This window comes from Globicephala melas, chromosome 7, assembly GCF_963455315.2.
Source record: "Globicephala melas chromosome 7, mGloMel1.2, whole genome shotgun sequence".
In the NCBI taxonomy this organism is placed as follows: Eukaryota; Metazoa; Chordata; class Mammalia; order Artiodactyla; family Delphinidae; genus Globicephala; species Globicephala melas.
Window position 1 is genome coordinate 50,053,059 of NC_083320.1, and position 18,560 is coordinate 50,071,618.

An 18,560-nucleotide genomic window follows, 5' to 3' on the forward strand; every position below is an offset into this window, starting at 1 on the left:
CTATATTGCAGGTTAATAAGAGCTTAGTACATTTTTTCCCCTAACTTCTCGCCTACATTTTCATTATCAGTAAAACTGCAGAAGAAGTCTTCATGCAATAAATATACACTCTGTTTATGAGAGGCATTGGCCGCAAGTCTTTTCATACATAATTTCAGAAATTGGGGATGCAAACATCCAAGTTTACAAAATTGATCAATTATAGAACGATTTTGATTAGAAAAGGATGATATGTTTTACCAAAGAAGTCACAAGATTCCTTTAAATAGAAAATTTTCTTACCCCACTTAAAATGCAATTTTATATGGGCTTAGACACAATGTATAAACACATGTATAAAGTGAAGCTGCACTTAGAGAACACTTATTCACAACAATTTATTAAAATTTTTGTTGTTGTTGAAACTGACTTAAAATAAACCAAATTTCTCCATATTGAAAAGAGTGATAAATCAGCCCAGACTAGCTACAGGGCATTCTAAAATGAAGAACTGAAGAACTTTTTTGCATCATTTAAACCATCACGTGTTCATCAAAAACAACTCTAACTCTCATATATCATTCCGTGTATTTATCACAAAATGATAAATTCTGATCATAAAATGATCAAAAAATTTACCAGCTATTGAGCACATACTACATGCTAGGTCCTGTGCTTATAAGCAGTTTTTAGATTCTTAGTGTTATATGTCAGGTGCTTAATGACGTTTTACACACATTATCCCATTTGCTCTCATCACAAATTTATTATGTATATAGTATTAAATCATCTACATTTTACAGCTGAGGGAACTCAAATGCAGAGAGTGCAAATAACATATCCTACATTTCACAGATCATAAGTTTAGACCCACAGGTAAAATTTAGGTTTGTTTCCATCCAATGCCTTAGCTCTTGTTTACTATGGAATACTCCCTGCCCCCAAAATAGTTGTAGTTAACAAATATTTATTGAGCATCTACCATGTGCCAGGCACTGTTACAGTCCCTGGTGATACAACAATGAATAAAAACAAAGTCCCTTCTTTTCTGGAACTTATATCCAAATGGAGGAAGGACATGGACAGTCAATAAATAAATCAAATATAGCTATGTTAGGTCATGAAATAAGAGCTAAAAAGAAAAACTAAGTGAAATAAGGTAACAGAGTGAAAGGGCAGTGTGCTATTCACTATAGGTTGGTGAGAGAAGGCTCCTCTGATAAAGTGAAATTTGAACAGAGACTTGAAGAAGTGCAGGAGCCAGCTCTGTAGATACCTGGGACAAGAGCTTTGCAAGTGGAAGGAACCACAAGTGCTAAGACAGGAGTATACTGGTGAGAGGTAAGAGTTGGGGAGGTTTAAGAAACTGCCAGGTGGCAAATGTGGCTTCAGAGGGTGATTGAAGGGAAGAGTAGTGGGAGAGGAGGAGGTCAGAGAGAAATGGTAAAGACTTTAGATTTTATTCTGAGTGAGATGGGAAGCCACCAGAGAGAAGAGAGGAGTGGTGGATCCTGTGTTGTGCTACCCATTTCCCCGTTCAATGAATACCTGCTGTCTGGGAGTGCTGCTGGCTGACTGGTCATGATCCCTTCAGGGACTGCCTCAGCTACAGAGGGCTGCCTTGCCTGAGGTAGTACCCTTCATGGAACAGACCATAACCAAGACTGATTGATGAGGGAATATAAAGGCCTGGCTATCTTAGCCCAACTTGAGACAACTTTAAAGGGCCCTTCCAGCTTCAAAGGCCAACATGTGGTTGGCCAAGACTGTCACTGGACCTGCATAACCTCTTGACTTCTGTCCACTCCTGACCCTTCCATTCCCTTCTACAAATGTTGATCCCAAAAGCACTCCTTAAAAAAGTCTTGCATGCTAAACGCTACCTCAGTCACTTCCAGAGATACCCAGTCTGTGATAAGTGACATGGTACTATGCTTATGCTGCAAAAGGATCTTCCTGGCTGCTGTGAGGAGAGGGGGCAAAATGGAAGCAGGGAGATTTGTTAGGAGGCTATTACATTGGCCCAGATGGAAGACAACAGTTACTTGGGCTAGAATGGCTGTAGAGGGGGAGGGAAGACATAGTCAGGTGCTAGATATATATGAGAGCCAAGCCAAGAGGATTTATTCGTAGACAGACGTGGGAAAAATTAGGATAATTCCAAAGTTTTTTGGCCTGAGCAACTGAAAAGTAGATTTTCCATTTACCAAGAAAGGGGTGGTGTGGAGATGAAAAGTTCAGTTTGGGACATGTTAAGTTTAATATGCCTATTAGTCTACCAAGTGGAAATGTCAAGTGGGAAGCTGTACTTATGAATCTGGACTTCATAGGAGAGATCTCTGCTGGAGATGTAAGTTCTGGAGTAATCAGCTTAAAGATGCCAATTAAAGCCATGACGCTGAATGAGATGATCTAGTAGTGAATGTTGATAGAGAAGCCTGATATGTGCCCTCATTTAGGGGTCAGGAAGGTGAGAAGGATCCAGAAAAGGAGACAAAGAAGGAGAGATCTGGGAAGTAGGAGGAAAAGAAATAGAGGTTTGAGGGTATAAATAAAGTGTTTCGAGAAGGACAGTGTGATCAGCTGTGTCATATGCTGCTGATAGTGATGGGTGAGATGGAGACTGAGCTCTTACACTAGATTAAAGGCCTCCCCAGCAAGACCAGATGCTATGTCCCAGCACTAAACAAACATTATTTGATTCAATCTTCATGACAACCCAGTGAGGGAAGTAATATCTACCACATTTTTACAGAGCAGGACATTTAATGTGCAAGTTAGTCTCATTTTTGGACACAGAGTTTGTATTTGTTTGTTAGGTTCTAGTAGCAAAGATGGTTGAACACAGTTCCATCTTACTCAAAAAACCATGTTCTTTGCACCACATCATTCTGTAATGGATGAGTAGAATTGTTGATTACAGATTGATAGCTGCAGTCCCTGCTTATAATACTGTAATACTAACATGCCTGCAATAGCATTGTATACTAACATGCTGATTCTTAGACTCTATCCCACTTAGCTGTTCATTTTACAAAAGAGGAGCCAAGGTCCAGAGAAGTAAACTGATTTGCCCAATGTCACATCACTCATTGTCCCTGGTCTCTTAACTTAGTATCTAATGCTTGTTCTACTGCATTATATGGTTATCTAAAAAGTCCTTTAAGGGAAAAATTCCTTTTCATTAAGCTAGCCTGAGTGCAGAAGAGTTGGAGTTCTGGCAGGAGAAAAAGAAGAAATAAACTGTTAGGAGACCCAGGCCAGAGGAAGAAGGTAGGAACCGACCCATGGGAGAGGCATTGCTTATCCTGGGACAGGTTTGGTAAAAGATTGTCCTGGAAGAGGGAGCACATCCTTACAAGGACTAAGGGGTCTGGGGAAAAGGGGAACATGTGAATTGAATATATCCTGGAATTTGTTCCCATGCCCACCATATAATTTCTCTCTCCTAACAGATTTAAAGTGTCTATGCCAAATGCTATGCATTTTCCTAGTATTATCTCTAAGCATCACAAGAATCTCACTTTTGGATAAAGTACAGTTGACAGTTGAACAATACAGGTTTGAACTACAAGGGCCCCCTTATACACAGATTTTTGTCAATGAATACTGTACTATAGTACTACACAATTCAAAGTTGGTTGAATCCCCGGATATGGAACTATGGATACGGAGGGCCAACTGTAAAGTTACACTCAGATTATTGACTACTTGGTGGCTCAGTGCCCCTAACCTTGCATTGTTCAAGGGTCAACTGTAATTGAAATGCAAAGAGCTAGTAAGCAGTGACTCTTGTACTCAATCTCAGATCTGTTGGATCCCAAGGCCCACGTTCATCCCACTACATTTACACATTCTGACATATCACATAATAAAATCACCATGGAAATATTTAATCTTTATCATCTCAGATATGATTTATATGGGTAAAAAAATAATTATAAATAATCAAAAATCCATTTTGCATTTACAATTTTTGGCTGAGTTAATAGTCTCAATTCTGCATTTCACTGAGAACACAGACACAGCCTGAAATGAATACAGAAATATACCAAATTCCTTGCATGGTTATAACACTGCTCCCTTTGCAATCTTTTTAAAGACTTTTTTTTTAAAAATTAGTTCAGTTAAAACAAGTTTGAATGCAAATTTTCTTTATGAATACAATGCCTCATATGAATTTGTTACTGGAGCATTTTGATTACAAAACATAGTTTGCTTATATATGCATGGTTATAGTAATAATACAAAAGAAGCAACAAAACAGAAGCAGGAACTTTCTGTATTTCCTTCCAAATATTAATTATTTATATGTCTGTGGTGATATTTAAGGATCTCATATAGCCCAAAACAAGTGAGGTCTTTTCCAAAGTCTGGAGCAAAAGAGCTTAGGATATAATTCAGAAATTCAAAGTTCAATCTTTTGTGATATACATTTTTTAAAAGGTAGGTGCCACACACTTGTTTAATTCCTTTTTACATTTTCTACCTCCACTCCAAAAAAAAAAAACTATTTTTGCTTTCATTTTTGAAATTAGTAACATGCTGGATATGCAGGTTATCTTTATTGCAGCCACGTCTGTGGTTCAAAACCATATAACCAGGAACTAAATTAACCAACAACCATTTATGGAGTATCTGCAATGAGCTTAATACTTCACCAACGGCTGTGAAGTTACCAAAAAATGGTATTTCATTAAATTTAAGATACCATTGATTATAAGACACACCATTATTTTATGTAACACCAGGAAAGAGGAAGTACTGCCAATTACATTGTTACAATGTTTGACATCATTGATGTTAATTAAGATGCATCTTGACTTCAGGGAAGTTAATAGTGTGAAAAAATGTGCATTTTGGAATAGGTAAAATTCAATAAAATTAAAAATTGATCCTGATTTCTAAGAGCTTATAGTTCCATTTGGGAGGGGAAAAACATCAACAGAGAAAAAAATAAATCACAGAATAAGAAAACCAGTATTAGCAAAAACATAGAAGTGAAAATAATACATGTCTGGGGGGAAACTTTCTGGCTGTTTAAGAAAAGTGCTTCTCGGGAATATAATTTACATGGTATGCTAGGTCTAGATTATGTAAGCCTCAAAAACCAGGTGGAGATGTTTGGGCTTGTAATGTTTATGAACAGTAAAAGTGATGCAGTAAGAAATATTACTGTACAAGCTGAAGAAAATAGGGGACCAATTAGAAAGCAAAGATAATAACCAAGGTATAAGGGACATGGCAACTTGGATTATGTTGAAGCCCGTAAGAAAAACTGATCGCTCAAAAGGTACTTTTTAAAAATAAATGAAAGTTAATGAAAGAATGAATATAGGAATTGAAGAAAGAGGTTCATCAAAAATAACTTCACAGTTTCTAGCTAGTCTTCTAGCTAGTCACAGTTTCTAGTTAGTCTTATAACCTCTCTAGAGGGTTATGAGTTGTATTTCTACAGTGTTGAGGAACACAATTTATTTACTTAGTGCCTGCCACAATGTAAGAATTTAATAAATATTTCACAGATGGATGAGTGAGTGAGTGAGTGAAGCCAGAATATCTGAGTTGAGTTGAGATCATTCATGTAGAGGTGATGGCTTAAAGAGAAGAAATGAATTTCTCAAAGGAGTCAGTTTAGGAGAAAGCCCAGCCAAGGACAACATCATGGGGGACAAATCTTGGGGACTGAAAAAGCAAGTGAAACATGAAAAAAAAAAACACATAAGGAGAAGCTATAGGGAGTCTGTAGAAAACCTGGGCCATATAATCAAAGGCTAAATAGAGTTTTAAAACAAAAAGTTGTATAAAAATCACAGAGAAGTCAGGATACAGAGAACCAAGAAGAGATAACTTGACACAACAAAATGAAATCAACTGATGATTTTACATAGAAGAGCCTCAATAAAGTGGTAGGGACAGCTGTCCAATTAGAGAGATTAAAGGGATTTAATAGATTGGAAGTGGGGGCAGACAGAGGTCATATTCAGAAAGTGCTAGATTGTCAATGACAGAAAATTCCATTCCAGAGTGTAAACTCAAGGAATGTTGACCTCCTCACTTTCTGTCAGGAAGTTATTCTTCTTTAAACATCTTTAACTACATTAATTATAAAAAAGGAAAAAAATAAAATATATGTGGTATTTTATTTAAAATGATAAAAAACTGAGAAGAAACATGACCAAATTATTTTAAATCAGGAATAATATGGATCATGTCAACTAAGTTAATAAAATCCTAGAACATTTAAAATACTAAAGGGACTTCCCTGGTGGTCCAGTGGGTGAAACTCTGCGCTTCCAATGTAGGGGGCCCGGGTTCCATCACTGGTTGGGGAGCTAGATTCCGCCTGCATGCCACAACTAAGAGCCCGTGTGCTGCAACTAAGACCCAGAGCACCCTAAAGAAATAAATAATAAAATAAATAAATATTTACAAAAATAAAAATACTAAAGAGTGTATCTTGAAATTTAAAAGAAGTAACTTTGAGAATTCCCTGGTGGTCCAGTGGTTAGGACTTGGAGCTTTCACTGCCAGGGCTGGGTTTGATCCCTGGTAGGGGAACTAAGATCCCACAAGCCACATAGCATGGCCAAAAAAGTAAATAAATAAAATAAAATGAAATAAGTAATTTTATGTCAACCAAAAAAACATGATCAGTGGTAAAGCTAACTGAATATGTAGTCTAAAGCACTGGAATAAGCCAACAACGGAAAAATGGTCAAGAAGTTTATAAAACATTTGGATCTTACGTTACATGATCCAGTTTATTAAGGAAACCATCTATTTTCCTGGATTTTTAGATGGATGAATTAGAAAGCCATAGTACTTCCCCTCAAAATGTATCTTAGTGTCAACATTTAGCTGGATGACAAATTGGTCCAAAGCAAAATGACGTGTCATATTTTTATCTTCAATCCTCTCTCAATCGAGTCAGGAGTTCCACATAACATTTTTTCCCCTAGAAATGCTCCTAAAGAATATGTCTCTGGGGACTTCCCTGGTGGCACAGTGGTTAAGAATCCGCCTGCCAATGCAGGAGACACAGGTTCAAGCCCTGGTCCAGGATGATCCCACATTCCGCAGAGCAACTAAGCCCACGTGCTACAACTACTGAGCCCAGGTGCCACAACTACTGAAGCCCATGCACGTAGAGTCCGTGCTCCACAAGAAGAGAAGCTGCCGCAGTGAGAAGCCTGAGCACCGCAACCAAGAGTAGCCCCTGCTCACCGTTAATCAATTAGCCCGCGCGCAGCAACGAAGACTCAATACAGCCAAAAGTCAATCAATAAATTTATATTAAAAAAAAGAATAAATATTTCTCTGGGAATATCCCTATAGATATTCTATGATGATGAATAAAAACTAGAATCACTACACCTATACATATAGGAGAAAGCGCTCATTCTTTGTAAACAATGTGTATTCAAAACTATATTAATTACTTTAGGATGAGACTACATAGAGTGAAAGGATTTTTTTCTCATCTTGGAGAGGTATCTCATTCTATGATAGTCAAGTCCTGTTACTTTTTGGGTTAAAAGGTCAAGATGTAAAGACTTTAGATTTTTAAAGATTTGGATTTAAAATAATACATTATAAATAAGTATTTAACATGAACAATAAAGCATATTCAATTGATGAATTTGAGGGGAAAATACAAATTTCACAAATCTTTCAGTACTGAAATTCAAGAAAGCAGTGTGAGAAGAGCACTAAAGTGAAAGTCAGGGAATAAAGATTATATTACCAACTTTTTTGCTGATATCGGTTTTTGATTTTGTTGCTTTTCAGCTGAAGAATTTATCCCAGCTGTAAAACTACATGATGCTTCAGTTGGAAAATGGCAGCATTTTTTAAAAAAACATTAAGAAGCTTTACATGACTATTTTTATGAAAAGACTGTGAAGGATGATGTGCTGTTTTATAGTTGTATTTTTTCGGTACTTTTTAGCAATTATAGAGTATTTGTTTACAAATCAAATATGTTAAAATAGCTGTCTTGGGGGAAAAAAGCAAAAACATATACTGATTTTGTTTATTTGATGTACATTTCTTATGTTTCTATAAAACAAGTCAAGGTGCATGGCTTCCTTTAAATATACTTCTAAATACATATGCACTAATTAGCCTTGAAAAAAATTAACTCTGTTATAAGAAAAGAAACACAAATGATGCTGTGTAACTTCAAAGCTAAATGTGGCTAAATCATCAGTGTATTAAATTCCTTGAATGGTTGAGGAAACAAGATTATTATTGTTATTATTCTAGCTCTAGTCATTATTACACTACTGAATTTAGTGCTTCATGTTGCACCCTATACACAATGAAACCTTTGAAATTTCCAAGAAAAGTAGAAAAAAATCCAAATTATGGAGGAAAAAAAGGTTTTTTATTGGCTACTGTAATTATTCAAAATAATCTCTATCATGATGTTTTGGATTAGATTTAAAATGATGGGGGAAGGCAGGTAACCAACAGAACTGGCCTAATGGTTACAGGTATTGAAGCTAGGTGATGGGTACATGGGGGGGGGGTGTTTGAAAATTTGAAAATGTCCACTAAAAAAATAAACAAAAAAGTAAAATAAAAAAAAACAACTTTTAATCAAAAGTGCCTTTGTAATCCCCTGAAAGTGGTCAGTTTCTCAGGAATTTAAGCATCTTAAAAAATATATTTATTGGGCTTCCCTGGTGGCACAGTGGTTGAGAATCTGCCTGCCAATACAGGGGACACAGGTTCAAGCCCTGGTCCAGGAAGATCCCACATGCGATGGAGCAACTAAGTCCATGTGCCACAACTGCTGAGCCTGTGCTCTAGAGCCCGCGAGCTACAACTACTGAGCGTGCGTGCCACAACTACTGAAGCCCACGTGCCTAGAGCCTGTGCTCTGCAACAAGAGAAGCCACCACAATGAGAAGCCCGCGCACCACAACAAAGAGTAGCCCCTGCTCACCACAACTAGAGAAAGCCTGCGTGCAGCAACGAAAACCCAACGCAGCCAAAAATAAATAAATAAATAATATATATATATATATATATATATATGGAAAAGAAAAGGCAAAAAAAGGAAAGGAAACAAAAGAAAAAAAAAAGAAATGACATAGCCAACAAGATGGAGACAGAAAATCACTAGGCAAATAATTTTGCCTAGTATTATTGAAAGCTTTGGGAAAGTAACTCAGGAAACTTTCTGTAATATACTCTGGGGTTTTTTTAATGTTCTTATTTTTATATTTCCACTTGAAAGAGCAGTGACATCTAAGAAGTATATTCACACTGTTTATTTTACAAGTTATATATGTTATTAGTTTTTAAGCTTGGTTTAGACTACAATGTTCTTAAAAAGTAATTTTTATATCATTATACAATATTACTTTTTAAAATGTCTAGAATTTACAGGTTCTTCCATCACTAGAGATCAGCACTGCATGGAATTTTATTATTATTATATTACAAAAAGAGAGGAACAATGTAACTTCAGTGTGCATGTGTGCCTGGGCTCATGTGCATCTATGTGTATATATGACTATTTATGTCTTAGTAGCATAGAAGACTCTAACTGGAAAGCTATAGAGTCATACAACATGTGCTCATCTCCATGGTAACCATTTCTAAGACAAATGCACTTCTGAACAATGGTCCCGAAATAGTCTATTACCCATTTTTGTAGATTTCCATTGTAGCAGCAAAAAATAATTTTGGAAAACTTTGTTCCATTTCTAACCAACAAAAAGAGAGACAACAAACATATACCCAAAACTGCAGAGAAAATATGTTTAAATGTAATGACAATTTCTGCCGGGAAGTTATTCTTTCTGCCAGGAAGTTACTCAAGATTTCATTTGGTCTGATTTTCATTTTATGGATTATCTATACTTACTGCTTCTCTTGCAACTTTTTGGCTTCCTACATTTGAGCCATTTATCCTTTCTGAAATTTCTGTGCTATAAAATGAAAAGGAAGAACTGATCTCCCAGGTCTATTTAGCTTTCAAATTTTATGATTTTCTGATATCTCTACTCAATTTGAACCATTATGAGAACATGAGCTCAGGAAATAAAAATAATTGAAACCTAAGTCAGGCGATCTTTTCCCCTTACTAGGTTAGATAAAGGAGAGTTTTTAAACTACCATAATGACTGGATTGCCATTCCTACAAATCCTAAATATTTCAGTCTTGCTTTTCCTATGAAAATTGGCTACATTTTCTTTGCATTAGAATATCTTAACTTTCTAAAATGAGGACAGATTGAAAGGGGTTCTTACATGGGGGAAAACAACCTCTGTAGCTTTAAATATACTCATTTTGCACTCACACCTCCACATCTCCTCTGATGGAGTTTCAGAGTCAAAGCCCTCCAAGGAATTGGAAGAGTCATGATGATCCTCAGATGGGCTGGGTCAGAGCCTGTGCCAATGGAGAGAACGGTAGAAAGCAGGAGTTGGTTCTACCCAACCCTTTTCAGTTTCAGGGAAATGGAAAGCTGACTCCCTGGGTTTTGGTATCTCTACTACTTCCCCTCCCATCACAACCTCCAGTGACATTAAATTCTCTATGCTCCAAGATTTAGAGGAAGAGGGAGGAGGCAGGTGTCCTAAACCGTTATTCAAGCAGCTTTAGGCAGAATTATGGCACCATACATTGCCTTTGAGAGCAGGCCTTACTTTAAGCCCAACTCTACAGGTAAATTCCTTTTAAATTGCTTCCTGCCTTTGGAGTTCCACATCTACTCCTACAGCATTCTTGAATGCTGACTCTTTAGCAAAGGGAAACGTCCTCTTCTTCTTATCAGGGAAGACAGACTCCTTACTCCACAACGTGGCCAGACCACTATGAGTATCACTGTCATTTTTCCCCTTAGTAAATATACTAAGTTCTCTTCTGTCTTACCTTCAGTATGAAGCTGCCTCCTGACCTAATCCATGCTTCACAAAGGAAAAAGAGGGACTGGAGAATTTGCATTTACCTTTTGACATAAGTACATTTTAAAAGCAGCTCTTTGTGGTCAGTGCAGCTACATTTTTGGGCTAAACTAAAGGATGATGGGGATTTTAAAAGGATAGAGCAACACCATGGAATGCCTATGAAAGGGAGAGTTTTGACAATTGCCTTTTCAGTCTATGAAAGGGATGGTTTTGGCATTGGTTAACCATAGAAGATACAGAGAATCCAGAGTGCAAACTTCATTTTGGTCCCCAGAGGTTAGTGGATTTTAGGCTTCAAAATTCCAACTCTATCAGCCATTGTCCAAAGTCCAAGTGGCTCTTAAAGCTGCTGTGCCTGCCTTGTCCTGACCCCTTGTTAGACTACCAAGGTTTCAGGTTCCCTTATTTGAAGGCCTATTTGTCTGAATCACTTAATCTTGGATTACGACCTTTAAAGGGGACTGAAAGATAGTTTAGTATTTCACTCACTTTCTCCCTTCTGCTGTAGAATCTGAGCTGAGGAAAAGTATCACTATAATACCTTGAGTACCAAGAGCTTATTGTGTTACTCATATCACATCAAGTTGGTGATGTACTTGGTTTCAGTATAGGACCTACTCTACCTACAAAGACATAACTTTTAGTTCTCAAAAGCTAATAGAAGACCAAGAACTTTTATCAAAAGCCCCAGCTAGCAGGAGATATACAACAGGTTTTGGTTAAGACATGGATATCCATGTTTTCTTTCACTGACATGGAACTGCTTAGAATTTTCTTGGTGTGGATGTTCTATAACTCCTGTAACTATTCCTTACCATGAGAATTTAGGTTGTGTCTCATCTAAGTTATTATAAAAATATCCTTGTGCAGAATTTTTTTTTATTTAGGATTTTTTTTCCTTAGGGAATATTTCAGGAGCTGAATATATTAGTATGTATTCATATTTAGAAGGCATGGATATTTTGAATGTTCTTTATACATATGCCCAAATTAATCTTCAAAGGGGTTACAGCGCTGTATGAAAGTGCTCTTTTCACTACAAAAGCAGTTTCGTTTTAAACTTAGTTTTTCTTCTTTTCCAAAGCATGGAGTCTTGCTGCTCTAAATTTTAGAGACTTCTTTTTTCCCACATTGTAAATTCATGAAGAAAATACAGTTTGGACTTTTGTATGTTATAGAGAGAAAAAGGCACTTGATATCACAAACAATACAAAATTATAAAGACTAATATTTCTCTATTTTATTACAGCTTTTTTTCTTACAATGGATCTTAGGCTTAGTTTAAAATTTAATAAACAAAAATTAAATGAAGAATATATTAATCAAGCTTATCAATATAATAAGTTAAATATCCCAAAGCTATAGCCAATACTGCCAGCAAAAATGCTCTTCTATGATTCTTTGAAAATAAAAAAAGAATAAACTATTCTTAGAATCAATCAAAATGATTTTGTAATTTTTCTTGTCAATTAGTGCAAATATCTAGTAAATGTTTAATACTAGCTGAAAAAGGTTTTAATAAATAAAACACTATGATTCTGAAGATTATCTAATCTTTTAAAAATTGTTTCTGTTTACACCTACATACCAGTCAGAGAGCTTTTTACGTAATCAAATTCCCATAATCAAACTTGCCTGAGAGCAAAATATATGAAACAAGCACTGGGTGAGTATTACTGTAGACAGGACAGGTAGCACAATGCCTGGTGGCTTCATGCCTGCCAGTCTTCAAAGAATTGTGGATCACCTAGAAGAAAAAAATGTGATTGTTCAGTAGGTGGTTTATCTTTCTCTCTTTCAATCCAGTGACTCAGCACAATGAATGCACTGACTGCATTCTTCATTTGCTTCTCGAAGAAATCAAGATTTAGGAAGCCCAGCTCACACAGTGGTGTATCACATGCTATTAGCTTAGCTTCAGTTTGATAGACAGATATGTATTTAACTGATCTTAATAAGTTTGACCACTTGGTTTGGCTATTGCTAAGCATGTCACTTTGATATTTATTCTTACAGTCTCCTCTTTTAAAAATGTTTCTAAAAATTACCATCAAGCACCATGAAAATAAAATTAACTTCTGTTAAGAATTCTGTTAATAAGTCCAGTTCCTTTCTGAAGGAACAATAGTTGTCTTTATAAAATAATTCAAAATGATCTCTTCCAAGAGTTTCTAATTATTTATCATTTATATTATTTATATTCTAATTATATATTATTTATTGCATAAATAAAAGAATTCTAGTTTTGATTACAGACATATTAAAACCCTTTACAGTCAAGTTTGGGTAAGTGTCAAAGCTGAGTAATGAGTACATGAGAGGTCATTATACTCTTTATTCTTTTTATGTTTGAAACAATTTGTAACAAAAGGTTAAAATAAAAAAATCTTCCCACTAAAGGTAGGAACACCTCTTGAAATAAAAGAGACATAAAAGAAAAAGAAATCTTTCACATAAATTAATCTGTCTCCCATGGAGGGAAGAAAAAAAAAACCCTTAATCTTAATTTTTTGTTTTTGTTTTTTTTTTGCGGTACGCGTGCCTCTCACTGTTGTGGGCCTCTCCCGCTGCGGAGCACAGCCACCATGGCTCACAGGCCTAGCCGCTCCGCGGCATGTGGGATCTTCCCGGACAGGGGCATGAACCCGCGTCGCCTGCATCGGCAGGCGGACTCTCAACCACTGCACCACCATGGAAGCCCAATCTTAGTTTTTTGATTATCTTTTTCACATGATCTCATTCCACAAAGAATTTAAGCCACCTCACCTAACTCTGATAATTGTAGTCAAGTCCACTGTTTTGTGTCAAACAGTTATTTAATGTTAAATGATGGTGGTGGTATTTACTATATATTTACTTTTTGCCTACCTGAAAAAGCAATAGCAGTATGAAACTTAGGGCATATCGTACAGTGTAAAGGGAGAAGTTGCCACCAGGCATCGAGGTCAAGAGAGGGGACATTTCACTAACAAGAGTACCTTGTCAACATTCAAAGACATATAAATGTCTAGGTATTTGAAAACCTAACCAATACTGGATTTTCTTAGAATTTATTGCTTTTTGCATTTTTGTGATCCTTTCATATATCCTATGTCCCTTTCTTCTTCATGTTAAGTTTTACTTGTTATAAGTCCAGTATGAATAGAGTGTACCAGCAACAGATTTCAAATGTGCTGCTTTATACAAAGCAGCTTTGAAAGCTGAAAAGCTGGCTGGCTCTGCTTTAGCACCAGACTTCTGAGACTAAATTTACAATTTTTCTGCAGTCATCCTGAGGCAGACTAACTATGGCTTATGTAATGTGCAGAAGCCATAGAATCCCTTTAAGTACTGTATGTTTCATTAAGGAGGCAGCCAACCCTGAATTATACATAGCAGAAAGAGAAAGGCTACGTAGGCAAATGATAACTTGCAAGTAATTCAAAAATTTAGTGCTAAATAGCAGTTTCCTTTGCACTAAACTGTTTAGTCAAGGTATTCAATTGAAAATAAAACAACTTGGGTTGCGTGCTTTCGGTTCTCCTTCCTACCTTCTGTTGGAGGTGACAAAGGTCTGGCAGCCAGACGGAGGCAGATAAAGAGGGAACTTGAGTAATCTAACTATGGTGGGATAATTTTGTCCTGATAGCATGTAGATTACAAAGTCTACCCTATCACTTCTGTGGAAAGATTTCCATAGAGTCGGTTTTAATGCATTGAACTGATCAGGAAAGAGATACTTTTTGCATCTTTGGATGATGGTCTAAAAATTTGTTTTTCAACATTTATGTCAGGTTAAACCTGGACATTTAACACATGATTACTTTGGGTATACAATTGCCCTTACTGTACCTTTTTGGATGGACTCATTACAATCCAGAATGGTTCTGAATCTTGTGTCCATGGGTCTTTATATTGGCTTTAGTGAGACAATGAACTCTTTAAAATTGCACTAAAATTTTGTATATTTTTATGGATAGGATGCCTAGTTTTACTGGACTTATATAAGGTCCATGAGCCAAAGCTAATTAGGAACCTTAGTTAGAACCAAGAATTAATTTGGCCTATAAAGACCAACATGTAAGGAAAAAATGATTGCAGCTTTGCTTTTGTTTCTGCTTCAACTCCTTGGGGGAAATGAGTAAAGATGAGTTGTTCGCTTCATTCCTTTCTTCTGATTCAATTCATGAGCTTTAAATCTATCACACCCTCTCTTAAAACAAGAGCGTGAGCTAGGCTAACTTTGTTATTTCCAGAACTGATTGACTACCAACCTTCCCTTCTGGTGTTTGGAAGTACTGTAGTTTGTAAACTAGTGGTTGCATTTTTAACTAATCTATTACATAACAGAATGACTACCATTTTTAAATCTAATATATTAGATAACATAAATATTTTTTATTTAAATCGACTTACAAATATCAAACCATTCTATAATTAAAAGCTGACACAAGAAATTATTTATACGTATATGCTAAAGTTTGTGGGTTGTTTTTTTTTTTCCGGTACGCGGTCCTCTCACTGTTGTAGCCTCTCCCGTTGCAGAGCACAGGCTCCGGACACGCAGGCTCAGCAGCCATGGCTCACGGGCCCAGCCGTTCCGCGGCATGTAGGATCTTCCCAGGCCGGGGCACGAACCCGTGTCCCCTGCATCGGCAGGTGGACTCTCAACCATTGTGCCACCAGGGAAGCCTTAAAATTTGTTTTAACATGCTCCTAATATTGTAAATGTGGAATCTATGATATGAAATAATTTAAAAATTTGATACTAGCTGGGAAACATGGCTTTCCTCTCTTCACAAACTGAAAGTTAACTGTTCATCCTATCATTTCAAATACAGCACAAATAAAGACCATTGGGAATGAGAGAAATACACAAAGTAATTGTGGAAAGTTTGAATAAATTCTGATTCTAAAGTTTTGTTGGGAAAAGAGTAACCAGTTGAACTAATTAGAAATAATGGAAGAAATGGTAAAAATGTAACATGCAAATAATCTGGGTGGGACAGTGAATGTTCATAGTTTTAAAGCAGAGAAACAGTAGCAGTTTTGTATGATGGTGGTTAAGTAACACTGGATTTGAATTTAAGTGGGAATAGAAAGTTGAATTTATGTATCAGTGAACACTTGACTTATTGTAAACATTTAGACTTCAGTGATGTTTTAATGGAGGGAAATCATCTTATAATGCGTTTATAATATTTTAGCATAATGTATATTTTATAATAAGAAATTATTTAGTGTCCCTAACATTTGCACATAATCAGCACTTAGAAGCTTAATGATTATGCTGTGTGTCTAACATGAAATAGAGAAAATGTCATTTTCAAAAATTATTACTTTGAAATAGAATTTGTCAAGCAAAGCAATGTTAATATAATTAGGTAGGTTTTAAAATTTTTTTGGTTAAGTGCTAAAATACAGAGTTAGCTATATTGTTCCCTAACCACTACTCTCAACTCCTTTGCCACTCTCTCTCTCCATGGCACTCAACTAAAAAAAGAAAAATCTACAACCCTCCATCTCTTTTGTGCCATGTACCAATATAGAAAATCACACAACAGGACAGACTGAGGCAGTAATAATAATCACCATAATAGTAGTAACAACAAATATTTATACTCACTGAATTACACAAGGTACAGTCCTAAAAATTATCCCATACATTCCTCAAACAATCCAGTGAGGTAAGTACAATCATTTCCATTTAAGGTGAAAATTTGAGGTTTAGAGTGCTTTGGTCACATATCCAAGGTCGACTGTAAGTGGCAAAACCAGGATTCAGACCCTGTCAGTCTGACCCCAGAGCCTAGGCTTTTTTCTGTTAGACATTTAAATATATGACATCAAACTCAAATGAACATTCAACAATTTCTGACACATGACCTCCTGTTTAGGCTGATGAACTATTTCTAATTTATTGAGAAAATACAAGATATGAGAAAACTTTCTGATCTTCCACAAACCAATTCTATTGACCTACATCAGTGTACACATCAAGTGGTTAATAGCCTGAGCTCCTCCCCTTACCAGTTGTGACCTTAGGTACAACTTCCTCATCTTTTTAATAGGAATGATATAGTGTTCCTATTTCAGAGTTTGTTATGAAGATAAAAACACATTAATACATGTAAGACACTTGGAACAGAGCATGACACATTGCAAGTACTCAACAAATGTTAGCTAGTATCATTATCCTGTCTTTTCCTGAAACACCTGGTCAACATTAGTTTGGCTGTTTATCATCAGCTTCCCCTTCATCTCTTTCGTTCCTGTTCTGTCAAGGCTTCTGTACCTTTGATTATGCTTTCTCTCTGTACTGAGTTATAATTCTCTCCCTCTCTACAGGATAATCTGACAACTACTACTGAAAATAGATGAAGAACCCTCCCTTGACCCCTCCAGCTATTGCCCTAGTCTCTGGTTCCCTTCACACTCCTGTTCAGTCTTATTTGCTGACTACTCTTCTTGTATCTGATTCCTAAAATTCAGAGTTCTTCAGGGCTTTGGACTAGGCCCTAGTTTCCTTTTTAAAATACTTTCTCCTGTGGGCTTCCCTGGTGGCTCAGTGGTTGAGAGTCCGCTTGCCAATGCAGGGGACATGGGTTCGTGCCCCAGTCTGGGAAGATCCCACATGCCAAGAGCGGCTGGGCCCGTGAGCCATGGCTGCTGAGCCTGCGCGTCCGGAGCCTGTGCTCTGCAATGGGAGAGGCCACAACAGTAAGAGGCCTGCGTACCACCAAAAAAAAAAAAAAAAAACTCTCTCCAAAACTGATCTCATCTATTGCCATGATTCCAAATACCACCCACATTCTGATGATCCTAAATTTACATCTCTAGTCTAGAGCTCTCCTTGGAGGTCCAGTTCAGTATGTTCAATATCCTTCTCAATTTTTGAAAAACTGTTCATCTTTAAGGTAGACTAAATGTAAAATATAAATGGATTTTATGTTCAGCTGGAAGTTGGTTATCATCGTAGGCTTAGCCTGTATTCTAACTCAAGTTTTGTTCTACCATTGTTTTTGCCAATTTTACATGTAGCATTCTAATATTTTAAAAATACTTAAGACCAAACTCCAAAGATCAACCAATAAGTGTATGTATACACTGATACGTCATCTACTATTTAGGTATAAGTCTAAGCACAATAAATTTCTTTAAAAAGACCCCAAAACTCACAAGTCCTTTGTACTGAGAAAAGAACCAAGAAAGTTTAAAACCAATCATAAACTGAAATTGTTCATTACATTAGAGTTTTTCCACAGAAAAAACTGAAGTTCTTTGAGTGAATTTAAAAGGAAAGATAAATCTATCTTCAGTTTGCAGAACAGAAGCAAATAAACATGTGTGAAGTGCATTATCAAGATCTGGCAGGCTGTAAGATGAATTTCATTGGATGTGAATGGTCAAGATCAAGGCTGTAATGAATTTTTCATTGTTTTCTTTTTGAACTTTTTGGATCAGTTCTATTTCTGGCATGTCTTCTGCTGACTACTGGAGACATCTTATGTTTCATTTAGACCTGTCTTGGTTACTCCTTTGCAATACCAAGTTGCAATCTCTGGCTAAGCCTTAACTCCTTATTCATTTACTACAGATACTGGGATACTGTTGCTCCATCTTTTCCCTATTCATTTTCTTAATCATTTTTAGTTGAGTAAATTTTCATACCCTGT